The sequence below is a fragment of the Carlito syrichta genome, unplaced genomic scaffold (genome assembly GCF_000164805.1).
Source record: "Carlito syrichta isolate Samal-C Ts95f unplaced genomic scaffold, Tarsius_syrichta-2.0.1 Scaffold163527, whole genome shotgun sequence".
Classification (NCBI taxonomy): domain Eukaryota; kingdom Metazoa; phylum Chordata; class Mammalia; order Primates; family Tarsiidae; genus Carlito; species Carlito syrichta.
This window is the reverse complement of record NW_007107623.1, coordinates 523,175-537,919: the sequence shown is the minus strand read 5'-3', so window position 1 is coordinate 537,919 and position 14,745 is coordinate 523,175. Positions and strand designations below refer to the sequence as shown.

The following is a 14,745-nucleotide window of genomic DNA, read 5'->3' as shown; positions in this document are numbered from 1 at the left end:
GTAGCTTTATAGTAAGTTTGAAGTCTGGTAATGTGATACCACCTGCTTTGTTTTTTTTGTTGAGGATTGTTCTGGCTGTTCTTGGTCGTTTGTGTTTCCATATGAATTCTTGTGTTGTTTTTTCTAGGTCTGAGAAGAATGTTGCTGGTAATTTGATAGGTATTGCATTGAATCTGTAGATTGCCTTAGGTATGATGGACATCTTTACAATGTTGATTCTTCCAATCCATGAGCAAGGGATATTTTTCCACTTCTTTGTGTCATCTTTGATTTCTTTGAGCAGAGTTTTGTAGTTTTCATTGTAAAGGTCTTTCACGTCTCTGGTTAGGAAGATTTCTTTTTTGTGTGTGGCTATTGTGAATGGAACTGTGCTTTTTATCTGGATTTCTGTTTGTTTATTATTGGTGTAAAGAAATGCAATTGTCTTTTGCACATTTTTTTATATCCTGAGATTTTGCCGAAGGACTTTATCAGTGTAAGGAGGTTTTTGACAGATTCTCTTGGGTTTTCAAGGTACACGGTCATGTCATCTGCAAAGAGAGATAATTTGACTTCCTCTTTTCCTATTTGGATGCCCTTGATTGCCTTCTCTTCTCTGATTGCTTGAGCCAGGACTTCCAATACTATGTTGAACAGGAGGGGTGAGAGTGAGTATCCTTGTCTTGTTCCAGTTTTCTGGGGAAATGTTTCCAATTTTTGTCCGTTTAGGAGTATGCTGGCTGTGGGTTTCTTGTAGATGGCTTTTACTACTTTGAGGTATGTTCCCCATATGCCTAGATGTTCGAGGTTTTTTATCAAGAAGGGGTGCTGGATTTTATCAAAAGCCTTTTCTGCATCTAATGATATAATCATGTGGTTTTTGTTTTGACATCTGTTGATGTATTTAATTACATTTATGGTTTTATGAATATTGAACCAGCCTTGCATCCCAGGGATGAAGCCTACTTGGTCATGATGGATGATTTTTGAGGTGTGTTGTTGAATCCGTTTTGCTAGGATCTTGTTGAGAATTTTAGATCTCTGTTCATCAAAGATATTGGCCTGTAGTTGTCTTTCTTTGCTGGATCTTTACCTGGCTTGGGTATCAATGTGATGTTAGCTTCATAAAATGATTTGGGGAGGGTTCCATCTTTCTCAATCGCCTGAAATACCTTCAGTAAGATTGGAATCAGCTCCTCCTTAAATGGCTTGTAGAATTCAGCTGGAAAGCCATCTGGTCCAGGGCTTTTTTTGTATCTAGTTTTCTTATTACATAAGAAACAATTAAACAATTTCCTTGATTGTTATTGGTCTATTTAGGGTCTCAATTTCTTCTTGTTTCAACCTAGGTAGGTTGTGTGTTTGCAGGGATATAAATTTCTCTCTTACTAGAGCTTTCATGGCATCCCAGAGATTCTGGTAAGATGTTTCTTCATTTTAATTTGTTTCCAGGTATCTTTTGATCTCTGTTTTGATTTCATCATTGGCACAGGAGTTGTTTAGCATCATACTGTTTAGAGTCCATGTCTTTGTGGGTTTTGGGGCAACCTTGTTGGTGTTAATGTTTATTTTTATGCCACTGTGGTCCGAGAAGGTGCATGGTAAAATTTCAGTCCTTTTAAATTTGCTTCTGCTTGATTTATGGCCAATTATGTGGTCAATCTTAGAATATGTTCCATGCAGTGATGAGTAGAATGTGTATTCTGTGGTCTTTGGATGGAGTGTTCTGTAGGTATCAATTATGTCCATTTGGTCCAGAGTCACACTGAGGTTCCAGATCTCATTGCCGATTTTTTGTCCTGATGATCTGTCTAGGGTTGTGAGTGGGGTACTAAAGTCCCCAGTTATGATGGTGTTAGAGGCAATATCTTTCTTTAGTTTCCCTAGGAGTTGCTTTATAAAAGTTGGTGCACCTATGTTAGGTGCATATATGTTTCGGATAGATATTTCTTGTTGGTGGAGTGAACTCTTTATCATTATGTAGTGGCCCTCTGTATCTTTTTTAATTTTTGATAGCTTCAATGGTATTTTGTCTGAAATTAGGATTGCGACTCTTCCTTTCTTTTGTGTTCCATTCGCCTGAAAATTTGTTTCCCATCCTCTTACTTTGAGTCTGTGCATGTCCTTTCTAGTAAGATGGGTCTCTTGAAAGCAGTATATTGTTGCCTGGTGATATTTTATCCATTTTGCCATTCTATTTCTTTTCAGTGATGCATTTAGTGCATTCATGTTCAGGCTAATTATTGAAATGTGAGAGTTCATCCCTATCATAGAGTTCTTATAAAGTTGTTCTTCCACTTGGTTTATTTGTCTTTCTTTTGGTTTTGGGGTTTGTTCATGTGTATTTTATTCTTTTTCCTGTATTCTTGTGAAGAACATTGTTCTTTTTTTCCCCTTTTCTTCTGTGTTTAGTGCTTTCTTAAGTGTTTCATGTAGAGGTGGTTTGGTGGCAGCGTACGTTCTTAGGGATTGGATATCTGGGAAAGATTTTAATTCTCCCTCACTGATGAAGCTTAATCTGGCCGGGTAGGTTATTCTTTGTTGAAATTGTTTATCTTTTAGGACTTTGAAGATAGGACTCCAAGCTCTCCTAGCCTGCAGGGTTTCTGTAGATAAATCTGCTGCTATTCTAATTGGTTTTCCATGATAGGTGATCTGGCCTTTTTCTCTTGCTGCCTTTAGGATTTTTTCTTTTATGCCTACTTTGTTTATGTGAATTATTATGTGTCTAGGAGTTGGTCTTCTCATTTGTTGTCTTTCAGGGGTTCTCTGAATCTCTTGTGTTTGAATTTTTGCATCATTGATTAGATAAGGGAAGTTTTCCTGAATGATCTCATGGAAAGTTTGTTCCAGTGTGGTCTCTGTCTCTCTTTCTGCCTCAGAAAGGCCAATTACTCTTAGGTTCTGTCTCTTGAAGTAATCGCTCATCTCTTGAAGGATTTTTTCTGTCTTTTTGAGCTTGTTTTCTGTGTTTTTGAGAGTTTGGGCTAGTTCTATATTTTGGTCCTTGAACTCTGAGATTCTTTCTTCTGCTTGGGTAATTCTACTTTCCATGCTTATCAGTTTTTTATTTATTTCATTCACAGTATTCTTTATTACTGTTATCTCAAATACCAGCTCCTTTCTGGTTTCTTCTTGAGTTTCCTCAATTCTTTTTAATCTCTCCATTAATGTCTTGATATCTAGGTTTGTAGTTTGAGACCAGTCATTCTGGGGGCTCTTCATTGTTTGCATTCCAAAGTCAGTTTTCTCAGTGTCTGCCCTCCCAGGGGTCTGGGAGAGACCCATATTCTTCTTTTGGTTTTTCTTCATTTGTGTCGATTTTTCTGTCATCCGATCGATCTATTTGGAGTTCTTCCTCGTCCTTTTCCTGCCACACCCTTTGTCCTACAGCTTGATCAGGGTAGGGGGTAGGGCACCTGGAACTCAGCACTCGTCATGTCCCTCTGAAGTTTGTGTTCTCAGGATATTTCCTCTGGACCATGATGCAGCCCTGAGTAGTTGATCTGCCATTCACAGAGCTTGGACCTCTGGGCTCCCTCTGCCTACTTGTAGCCATTCTTTAACAATCATTGATTGAGCCCTAAGAAATTGTCAGGCCCTCCTTAGGCTTTGAATACAGTGAACAAGATGGGGGTGGTCTTCACCCTTTGGGTCTTATAATCTCCCTCAAACATGCAGCACTTTTCTGGGGCTTCAGGTCTGTCTTGGCTAACCGGCTCAGCCTTTCCTGTTCTAGATGTGGAATGATCTTTAAGCTTGTCTGCTGTTTAGTTTTCTAATGAGAGCAAACAGAAGAGTGTAAGAGAGGTTTTATTCTCTCTGTTGGATCACCAGCAAGAGATGGGGGTGAGAGAACCACACCAGAGCTGCTAGGAAGTTCCATGATTTCAGCTTCTAAATGTTCTCTGAGATACAAACCCAGCCAACGCCAGAACCCACAGGTTCCTGTGAATGTCTGTAGGTACAAGGCAGAGGAGCTCTGATCTCAGGGAGGGTTTGTATTGAGTGGGAGAGGAAATGGAGAGGTTTCCCAGCATTGTTGACTAAACCACTTCCAAATTTGAGAAGATTGGGGGAAGAGAAACTGAGAAAGGGAAAGATGGGAAAGAGAAGAGAAAGCAGGTGTTTGTATGTGTGAGGGTGGGGTTACGAGAGCCCCTGGGCAGAGTCCCCCAAAATCTTGAGTGTTACTCCTTTCTTCCTTGGCCACAAACAGATGCAGCCCTTGGCAAGTGAGGGAGGCGTTAGAACCCTTCCCCTGGCCCTGTGCACGATGTTGCTGAAAGATAATGACAGAGCCAAGCCAAATACCTGAGCCTGCATCTTCCCCAAAATATATAAATGTCATTTAAAAGGGATTGCCTCTGTCCCTCCTATAGAAACAATTTCAGCACATGGGATGGATGAGGAGATGGGATAAAATAACCTAGAGTAAGGAATACCCTGGAAAGAAGCAGATTAGAAATGCCTTGGGAGTGTGAACAGCTGATGGGAAACTACTCAACAAAGTAGAAAAAATAGGTAATTATTTATCAGATGCCCCGATGGGGGAAAGATTTTCTAGCTTAAGGGAAATTACAAAGGAAAAGACTGATAGGGTTGTTTACATGGAAATTAAAAATTGTGCAGGCCAAAAATTAATGGAAAATTAGAAGGCAAGGCAAGGAAAAATACTTGCAACAAGAATGATAGTCAGAATATTAACATTCTGAAAATGGTAAGAGAGCATGCAAATAGATTCAGATCTGGTAAATAAATGCATAGAGGATATGAACAGGTAGCAAAGAGAAATTGACATTTCTAACAAACATGAAAAATGTTCAGTTTCACCAAATGGTTTCAGATGCAAATTAATATACTAATAGCACCTTTTAAAAAAAATACAAAATTAGATAACTCTCAGTCACTGTTGGTGTGTTGGTAAGAAATCAAATTGGTATAACCTTACTTGAAATCAATTTAGTCATATTTATCAAGAGTGTTAGAATGTTCATACCCTTTGGCAAAGTAGCTTCATTTAAGGGGCTCTATTCTAAGGAAACAATCTGGAAATGTGCAGAAAGTTTTATATTCAAATTGCTCATCACTAAAAATTGGTAATGATCTTAATGGTCAAAAATAGGGGTAATAGTTAAACAGATTATGGTTCAGTTAATGTAGTAGATTATGCTGTAATCATAAAATGTGACATTTGTGCAGAATTTTTAAGCCCAAAGTAATGCTTATATATTGAATATTAATTGAAAAAAGCAGAATGCAAAATTATATGTAGATTATCCTTCTAACTAGAATATTCTAAGGAAATACACAAATGTGTGGAAAAGGACTGCAAGGAAATAAACCAGAATGTTAACTGATAACTCTCTGGGTGGTGGGATTAAGAGTGATTTTTTTTCTTTTAAGAGTTTTTTTTTTTTTGTATTTATACCCATAAATGTGTGACTCATTGAATAAAACAACAACAACAACTACCACCACCACCAGATACTTTATTTTGACAATAAGGACAGGAGGAGGCAAACAGGGCATGGTAAGTGCAGACCTGGGTAATTCAGTGGAGTCTCACGCTCAGGAGCCCAGCTAGCAACTCCTGCCACTGTCACAGGCCCATAACCCAGGGAGTGGACCAGGTAGTTGACAGGAGGAGAGTCTTCATTTGAAGCCCAGGAGTTGGATCTGAGACCAGACTGGAAAGGTCTTACTTCGCTTTGGAGGCAAAGGAGGCAGTTCAGTGGTAGTCAGAGTTATGATGAGTGAGAATAGGAGCCCCCAGGGCCTGGGAGAAAAGGCCTTCAGGGACCCCGGGAAGAGTGTTGTGTGTGCTCACCGTGTCCGACTTGGAGTCTGACTTAGCATGGAATAGAAAGCTATACTTGTGATGTATCTCAACCATGTGTAACCTGCACCTGGGATTCTCCATAGTTTAGGAAAGATTCCTGTGTTGTTGAGCTAAAGTATCAAGGCCACAGTGGACCAGAAGAAGAGAAATATGGAAAGACCAGGAACCCAAAAGAATCATCTCTGGAGGAAACATCACTCTTAGTGATGGGAGCAGTAGGTGAACTGTAGCAGGCTCAGCAGAAATGTGGCTAGGGCAGCCCTTACGTAGGTGTGTCTTTGTGAGTTACCTGACCTGGTCACTGTTGATACCCATCTAGGTCTGTGTTCCCAAATAGCCTCCCTGTGACCAACAGCAAGTGTGTTGCCAGGATCTGTGTGGTTAAGGGGGCAGCCTGTTGTCAAATAACGGAATGAAATTAATTGGCTTCCTTGGGATAGCTGAAGTTCACGCTTTTGGGCTTGTTAGCAAAGAGCACTAACTAGGTGAGGTGACCTGCTGTACAGGTAGGTTAGCTCATGGGTGTGAGGATCTCCGTTCTCTGCCTAACAGAGCAAAGACTGACAAATGTTTGACAATAATCATCACAACTGAGAGAGCCTACAAGAGCTGGTAGGAGCCAGGTTTTTTGGGGTTTAGCTGACTCAAATATCCTGACATCACTCCTGGGCTGGGATGCTGAGCAGATAAAGTAAGCTTCTGTGCATGTGCGTGGGTGTACACATGCATGCATGCATGTGCACTTTTGCTATAATGTCTTTTTACATCTGGGGATATCTCAGGTGGGTTCACACAGAAGCAGACCCTGAGGCTGAGCTTCACATGCAGAGAGGCTATTGGGGAGTGCCCTGTGAGGGAAGCAGGGGAGGGGTTCCAGGACTGAGCAGAGGGAACAGCTGAAGGTCAATAGAGCTGCAACAAAGGCCTCAGCCTGCCAGGACCTGGGATAGCCCTCAGAGTCTCCCAAATGGAGACAAAGGGTTGGCAGTGATCACCACCCAGTGACTGGTCATTGAGTGCCAGCTACTGCTTGGAAAGGGTCTAACCTTTTGGTGAAGAAGCTACTGTTGCCCAGGTGCAATTCCTAGGGAGGTTGGCTGTGAGCCTCAGCAGACAGCACTTAGGGTAGCTAGGGGAACAAGGGGAACAAGTGCTTCAGTTCTGAAGTGGGCTCTTGGTGGCATATCACAGCATCTGCTGTAGGGTGCATGAGAGTCTCAGAATGTCCTGAAAACTGTTCCCCGCCATGGGCCCATCCAGTATGGTATCCAGCAACAAAACAGCCTTTCTAAAGATCCTGATGGTCAGGGAGGGCACAAGGATCTCATCTATAGGACTTGATGGGCCCTGTTCTGGAATATCATCTACCTCATCACCCGTAGCAGGGAATATTGACTATTTTCCTTGGTTTTAGGGGGCTAAAGTTAGTCACTTTAGAATAGCATTGTCTCATATAAATTTAAGGTGAGCGCAGATTCAAAATTTTTCTAGTAGCTGCTTTAAAAAAATAAAAAGAAACAGGTGAAATTAATTTTAATAATATAGTTTAACCTAATATAGTCAAAATTTTATTTCAGTATTTACTTCTGTATTTAATATTTATCAATATTGAAAAATATTTTGATGTAATCTAATTTTTTTGGTACTAAGTCTTTGAACCTCATTGTGGGTTTTATACTACAGCACATCTCAGTTTGGACCTGTCGCATTTCAAGTGCTCAATAGCCATGTGTGGTTAGTGGCTACTGTTAGTGGCTACTAATTGTTCCAGAATACAATTTCTTTTTGCTATGAATATACTCCCCCATTAAAAGGTAAAATGTCTTTATGGGCAGGTAGGAGGCCAATAATTCAAATTCATCACCATTATTATTAAAAACCTGTACAAAGCACTTGGGATTTATTCTGTGTGTAGTAAGAAGAAGGCTATTCAAGACTAGTATTTCCTAGAAGTCTCTGAGCCCCTCCTTCATTCTTTCCTCTTGTCTCTCCTCATTTCTATTTATTCTCTCTATTAATATCTGGATATCTGGGTTTGTGGTTTGAGACCAGTCGTTCTGGGGGTTCTTTGTTGTTTGAGTTCCAAAGTCTGTATTCTCAATTGCTGTCTTCCCAGGGGTCTGTCTGTATAGGATCTGTGTTTTTCCTTTGGTTCTTCTTCATTTGTGAAGATTTTCCTTCTCCTTTACCCTCTTCTTTAATTCTGTTGTTAAATGATAGGAGGGACAACTTTCACTGCTGTTTGCTCAATCCGCTATTTTCCTTTAACTTAAAATCAGGTGTGTGGTTCTTGTGTTTCTATTGGATCCTCTGGATTTGTTCAACTAATTCTCTGGATTAGATCCTCTGGATTTGTTCAGTTTTGAAGCCAGACTGGGGTTGGGGGACTATGTGCTTTGGCAGCTTTGAGATTTGATTAAGAGGGGGGAGCTGCGGTTCAGAAGCTATCTGCAGATCACAGTATCTGCTGACAGGTGAGTAGACCCCCTGGAGCCTTCCCACCACCTTACAATCTGTCCATGTGGTGGGGGTGTATGTTTGCCACTGCTGCCAAGTCTCCCACCCAGATCAGACGTGTGTGTCTGTCCGTCCAGCATGGGGGAGGGGCAACTGTCTCCGTGTCTGATGGTCAATCCCAGAGAGGTGCAGAAATAGCCTCTGAGTCTCAGGTTGGAAGCTGGACAGTCTCTGAGCTCCTATTACAATATGTACTGATTTAACTTCTAAATCCATATATCAGTCTTCAGCTCAGGGTCACCTAGATTCTAGGGCAAGTTTCAAGAAGTGACACAGTTTATGATTAATTGCATGCAAAACAAATAAATAAACAAACAAAATCCCAGTGGGCAACTGGACTTAATAATGTTAGCATCAACTTCTTAAAAAGTCCCAAGACACTAGAATAGTGGGCTGCAAAAGTGGAAGCTATTCTTCTCTCATCTGTGATAGCATTATCTTCTACTTTTCCAAAGTAGAAAGTTAATGATCTTCTCTGTGGCAAATGAGGTAAACAATTTCTGTGATTATAAATTTTACTTTTAAGAATATGTTAGTGCAAAACTTGCAAATTGATTGCATTTAATCTCAAAGAGAACACTCTTATAAGTGAGCTATATCATCTCTGCCTTTAGCAAACACCAGGATGAATTTTCTAGGTACAAACACACAGCTGCGTGCACCATTTTTCTATCATTTATACAGAGAAAACTGCTCTCTCATCCTCACTGCTCTGAGTTTGTGTTCCTTTTGCTTCTTCACATCTCCTTGTGATTTGGTATCCATCAGCTTTTGTCAAGTTCTCTGAAAGGTGGGTGTTGGGGAGGTTGCACTTTTTCTGCTCTGTGGCTCCTCCCAGTGGGAAGCCCACGGCAGCCCTCTCCAGGGGTTGAGAACATTGTCACATGCTTTGAGATTCCCCCATCCTTTTTTTTTTTTTTTAATTCAAAGAAGATTCCTGCTGTCCTGTTTCATCTCATCCCAGGAGTCAACATTGCAGATTAAATTAGAATTTATCTGGCTCTTCGGTTACCAAGACTCCAGCAAGATTTGAGGGCACATGGTGGTGTTGGTTTTTATCAGACTTATTTAAATTAGCTTTACTTTGTTTCTTTTAGAACAGCTCTCTCCAGCAGAACACAAGAGCCACACACTTGATTTTACATTTTCCAGGAGCCATATTAGAAAAAGTAAAAAGGAACAGGTAACTTAAGTTTAATAATGTATTATACTTGACCCTATGTATCCAAAATATTATTGTTTCAACAACTGATCAATGTAAAAATTACTAGTGAGATATTTTATATGTATTTTTGTACTAAGTCTTCAGAATGTGGTACTCTTAGAATATCTCTGAATTTGGGTACTACATTTTCATCAGAAGCACTTGATCTATATTTAGAGTTCATAAAACTTGCAATTAAAAATGTGGATGCAAATATCCAAGTTGTTTCAAACATATTTAAAAGCTTTTCAATAACCAAACTGAGTACCAAAACAAATTGGTTTGCTTTAATATTCACATCCATATGAATAGAACTGGTTTATCTTTTTTAGATAAGATAACTTTGAAGCAGATTTGACTTGAAGCAGAGTGAAAAGGAGTCCTACCAAATAAAGTTGTGTTTAGTAGAGATAGACTTTATACTGCTTTTATTTTTAAATTTAAATTTAATTAAAATTAAGCCAAAGTAGAAATGTACTTTCTCAATCACAGTAGCCACATTTCAACGGCTCAAGAGCCAAGTATGGTTATTTTAGAATATTTTAAAGTACAGTTGGATTGGAAACAACAATATAAATGGAGCAGAATTTTACAGTGATTTCCTCACAGTTTTCTCTGTGTGGTGATTTCACGATGTGTTAGTGTGTCTCCACTAACTGCCTTCCTGACTCTATCTGGGATCATAACTGCTGTTTCTCTGTCTTTGAATTGCATTCGGAATTGTCTCCTGCCTTTCTGACATTGTTTTCTACCTCTCCTTCTATCTAACTTTTTTCTTTCTCTTTCTCCTTCTTTTACATCTGACAATACCCATAATGAGGAAATTTTCTTCTTGAACTAGCCGCAAAGTCTGTGTTTTTAAGTGTTCTTTTTTGTATTGAATGGTTTTGAACTCCCAAGTAATAGGAGAGTTTAGACTTTCATTCCTTCTAAAATTAGGTTAAAACAAACCCCAGCAACCAAACTCAGGCTGCCCTTGCTTAATTGCACTTTCTTGAGGGTCATTGACTAATGAAGGGGAAACTATTCCTACCACTAAGTCCATCAGCTAGATTTTGAGGTCAGCTGGGGGCTCTGTGTGGAGTTTTGCTGATAGAGCTCTAGGATGGTCACTTGTTTTTTAAACTGACCCCAACAACTAACTTCTGCTTGGAAATTAAAAAGGACATCAAAGTCTTTCAGCTCTGATGTCCTTGGAAGAGGTGGAGAGGAGTTCAGGTCTGCTTTGTGGCATTATGTCTGCCATGCAAGTAACATGCTGAGGAAGTGCGATGTTTACGAGCTGAGGGACCTGTCAGCTGGGGCTGGGTGGTGTCATTGAGTGAGAACTGAAGGGAGGGAAGGAGAATGAGGCAGGCGCCTCAGGTTAACTTGGGCCAGTAGAGGTGTGACTTTTAGCAAGTCACCCTCCTCCCTAGCCTTTAGCTCTCTTTTAGCTAACTGGAGGCAAATTCAGCTGCACTGGAGGTGGTTCCTCTACTGTGTTGGCCCAGAGTCCAGATCTACTTTCCAGAACTCTCCCATTCTCATTGCCCGGCAGGTACCAGTAACAGGGCTACATAGTTAAACCAAGCATTTATAATATTGAAAGTCATGGAGGAAGGGAGGAAATAGTAGCTAGTATATTTTCATATTCTATTTTCACCCCTCATATAATTCAGGTCTATGTGATTGTTGACCTGTCAAGACCTAAGCAGGTATCCACCAATAAAATTCTTTTAAAAGGATCTTAAAATAATTTGGCTAAATATACAAGGTACTTTGTGGCCTGAATGCTAAGAATTCAAAGTAAGCTAAATGTTATTAAGTGATAGAGTAACCCAGGATGGCTTCCTGAAGGAGGCAGATCAAGAACTGGATCACACAGAGTTAACACTGAACGAAACTGTGGAGGCTAGAAAAGAGCTTGTGGGCAAGTGAAGGACTAGAGGTAGGAACAAGAAACAAGGTATAGATGGAGAATGTGTGATGTAGAGATGCCAATGTCCATGTCCTCCAGAATGCCTGGCCCAGTATGGCCTGGTACTCCTAGCCTTCCACTAAAACTGGCAAAAAAGGCAAAACTTTGGCCGTGGATACTTGGGGTGAGCATTTCAGGTAGCTCAATTTTATTCAACTAAGTGTTTACTACTATTTTTTCAAGCTTATATTTTTAGGGTCTTTTTTTTTTTTGCACCAGGCCCTGAGGCAAGCATTTCATAAAGATTGACTCATTCACTTAGGTGCTGGGATAGGCAAGTTCTTAAAAAAAAAATGCAGGCTGGGTGCAGTGGCTCATGCTTGTAACCTCAGAATTTAGGGAAGCTGAGGCAGGAGGATTGCTTGAGTTCAATAGTTCAAGACCAACCTGGTCAGCATAGCGAGGTCCCATCTCTACAAAAACAAAAAAATTAACCAGTCATGGTGTCTCACACCTGTGGTCCAAGCTACTCGGGAGGCTGAGGTGGAAGGATCACTCGAGCCCAGGAGTTCAAGGCTGTGATGAGCTGTGATTGTACTATTGCCCTCCTTTAAGACAGAGTGAGACTTCTACTTAAAAAAAAATCACATAGTTCCTGTCCTGAAGCTCGTATGTATGTATATCATGACTGATGGTATATAACATATCTCATGAAATAGGTAACAGTACAAAGTAGTGTTCTATTAAGTGCCCAAGTGATGATGTGGGGATAGAGATGAGTTAGGATTAAAATTGAGCCTTGAAGATAGTTATTACTGGGATAACTAGAGAGAAAGGAAGATGGAATTTTCAGTAGGAATAATATGGGCTGAAATTTTTGTTATGGGTGGCTAGAAAGGGCATAGGGAATAAGACGCACATGTGGTTGTTGAATGAACAAATGAATGGCTCCAGGCTTTTGAGGCTGGGTGACGGAACGTAGTCAGGCTGGCAGAAGGAGTAATGAGGACAGTTATAATGATCTCAGTGTGGGGCATGTAGTCTGTGATGATGACAGGTTCGACTGGAGGTGCCGTGGGCACCTGGACTGGAGTGTTAGATAAAAAATTAAGTGAGGAATACAGATTCGAGAGTCATGGAATAGAGGTGACAGTGAAGTTGTAAGATAGGATGTGTTTCCTGAATGGAGGAGGAGAAGTGGAGCCAGAGTCATGTGAAGTGCACACAGGTTGCCTTCAGAGAAAAGGGCACAGAGAAGGATGGACTGGAGAGGTAAGAGGATTGCCAAGAAACATGGTGTCAAGGGGATGAGAAGGTGTCCTGGTGTGGGCTCCTCCTGTGCCTTCCGGGAAAGGGAGGAAAACTGGAACCATGGAAAGGCCAGAAGTAGAACCCAGGTTGCTTCTGGAGCAGGAAGGAACATTTGCGGGTAGAGGTTGCTCATTTTATACTTGCAGATAATTTTTCCCAGAGCGCTGAATGCTAAACTTTTGCTACAGAGGTTGAATCTTCTTTTAAGAACATTTTACAAAATAGAGAAACACAACAAAAAAGTCTCCGAGAGCCTACTGAGTTTACAGCAAGAAGAGAAATCATTGAGGTCTCAGAACTATTTTCCTTCCCTTCTGAGAACCCTCGCCTGCAAACTCTCTCGTTTCTGCAAATAGTGCTCATATGGTTTCACTTGTTCTTAATCGCAAATGCAACCACACTGTATACATAAGCCAGCTCCCCTAATGGAGTGCCACAGTATTTGGGAATGCCTATACATTCTTTCAGCTGAAATGGAGGGAAGAGAATCAGCATGCTATAGGTAGGTTGGCTTCCAAATCTTTCCCAAATCCATGTTCTTTTCGTTGTGTAAGTTTGTACAATCAACTTCACTGTGGTCCTTGACAGAAGTGCTATCATGTGGCATCAGATGCATATTAATTCCCGGTACGTATGCAAGCATGATTTGGACCTCACTCTAGAACCACTGTCTTACTGGAAAAGAATTTGGAAGTAGGGATGGGAGCAATAGAGTTTGGGAAATGATGTCTTCTTTTTTTTTCCTGAGTTCCGATTAAACCTGTAACTTCTGGAGGTTTCTACAGACTCAGGAAAAGTCTGTTAGCTTAGGATATAACACAACTTAGATTTTTGTCTGAATTTGTTTCTGAGGGGATGATTCTGAATAAGAATCTGATCTCTTTCAGTTCCCAGGCATTCGCCAAGGAACAACAGCAAATTTGTCCATTTTTGTTTATAGTTCTGTCCTAAGGAGCCATTTTATTTTAGTTCAAAGAAAATGAAAACATTTGTAATTTCTGAGTAAAATGTAATTGAAAAGTATTTATAGTGAAGTGACCCATTTCCCCACAATGAGGCAAATCTTTCATTCATGCTTTCAGCCTATTTGTTAGACTCAGTATAGTGCAAGATGTTTCTGAGACTACAAAGGGTATTTGGAGTAATATCTATTCTCCAGGAGGTAATAACATCAATGGAGAGACAGGAAGAACTCAAATAAAAGGATTTCAAAATAATTTGGCTAAATATATAAGGTACTTTGTGACCTGAATGCTAAGAATTCAAAGTAAGCTAAGTGTTATTAAGTGATAGAGTAACTTAGGATGGCTTCCTGAAGGAGGCAGATCAAGAACTGGATCACGTAGAGTTAAAACTGGAAGAAATTGTGGAGTGTAGAAAAGAGCTTGTGAGCAAGTGAAGGCCTAGAGGTAGGAACAAGAATCAAGTATAGATGTAGAGAAATGAAGGATGAGATCAGATAATGTAGCCAGCATCTGATTACAGATGGTCCTGAGTTCTAGACTCACAAATGCTGTGCCCCAAGAGACATGGGGCCACTGTAGGCTCTTAATAAGAGAGCATGTTCAGTCACCCCCAGCACTCTTTTGTCCATTACCAACCATTCTTTCTTTAGACAGCTTCTTGCCGTCTGAAATAAATGTTCATTTGCTTATTTACTTCTTTCTAGATCATCTCTGCCACTAGAATGTGAGCATCATGAGGTCAGAGAAGTGTCTATCTGATTTGCTATAGGACCCTGGAAGATGCATTTTCTCTCTCTCTTTCTCAATTCAAATTCAGATGTATAGTTATGAAGATGTAGATTTTTCTCTCTCTAGATAGGTCTCTCTCTACTTTTTTTCCTAGGGAGATGTGTGTGTCTTTGTGTGTGTGTGTGTGTGTGTGTGTGTGTGTGTGTGTGTTTGTACCTCAAAGAACTCTCCTTCCCCAGGGGACAGAGGGAGAGGTCATGGATGTAACATGGATGGAAGTGGCTGTCACACACACACA

General features: G+C 40.4%; 1 protein-coding gene across 1 annotated transcript in view; it reads left to right on the top strand.

Moving 5' to 3' along the window:
- Positions 1-14,745, top strand: part of TMEM178B (transmembrane protein 178B) — a 394,222-nt gene that overhangs the window by 153,160 nt on the left and 226,317 nt on the right. The gene's annotated exons all lie outside the window — the stretch shown is intronic.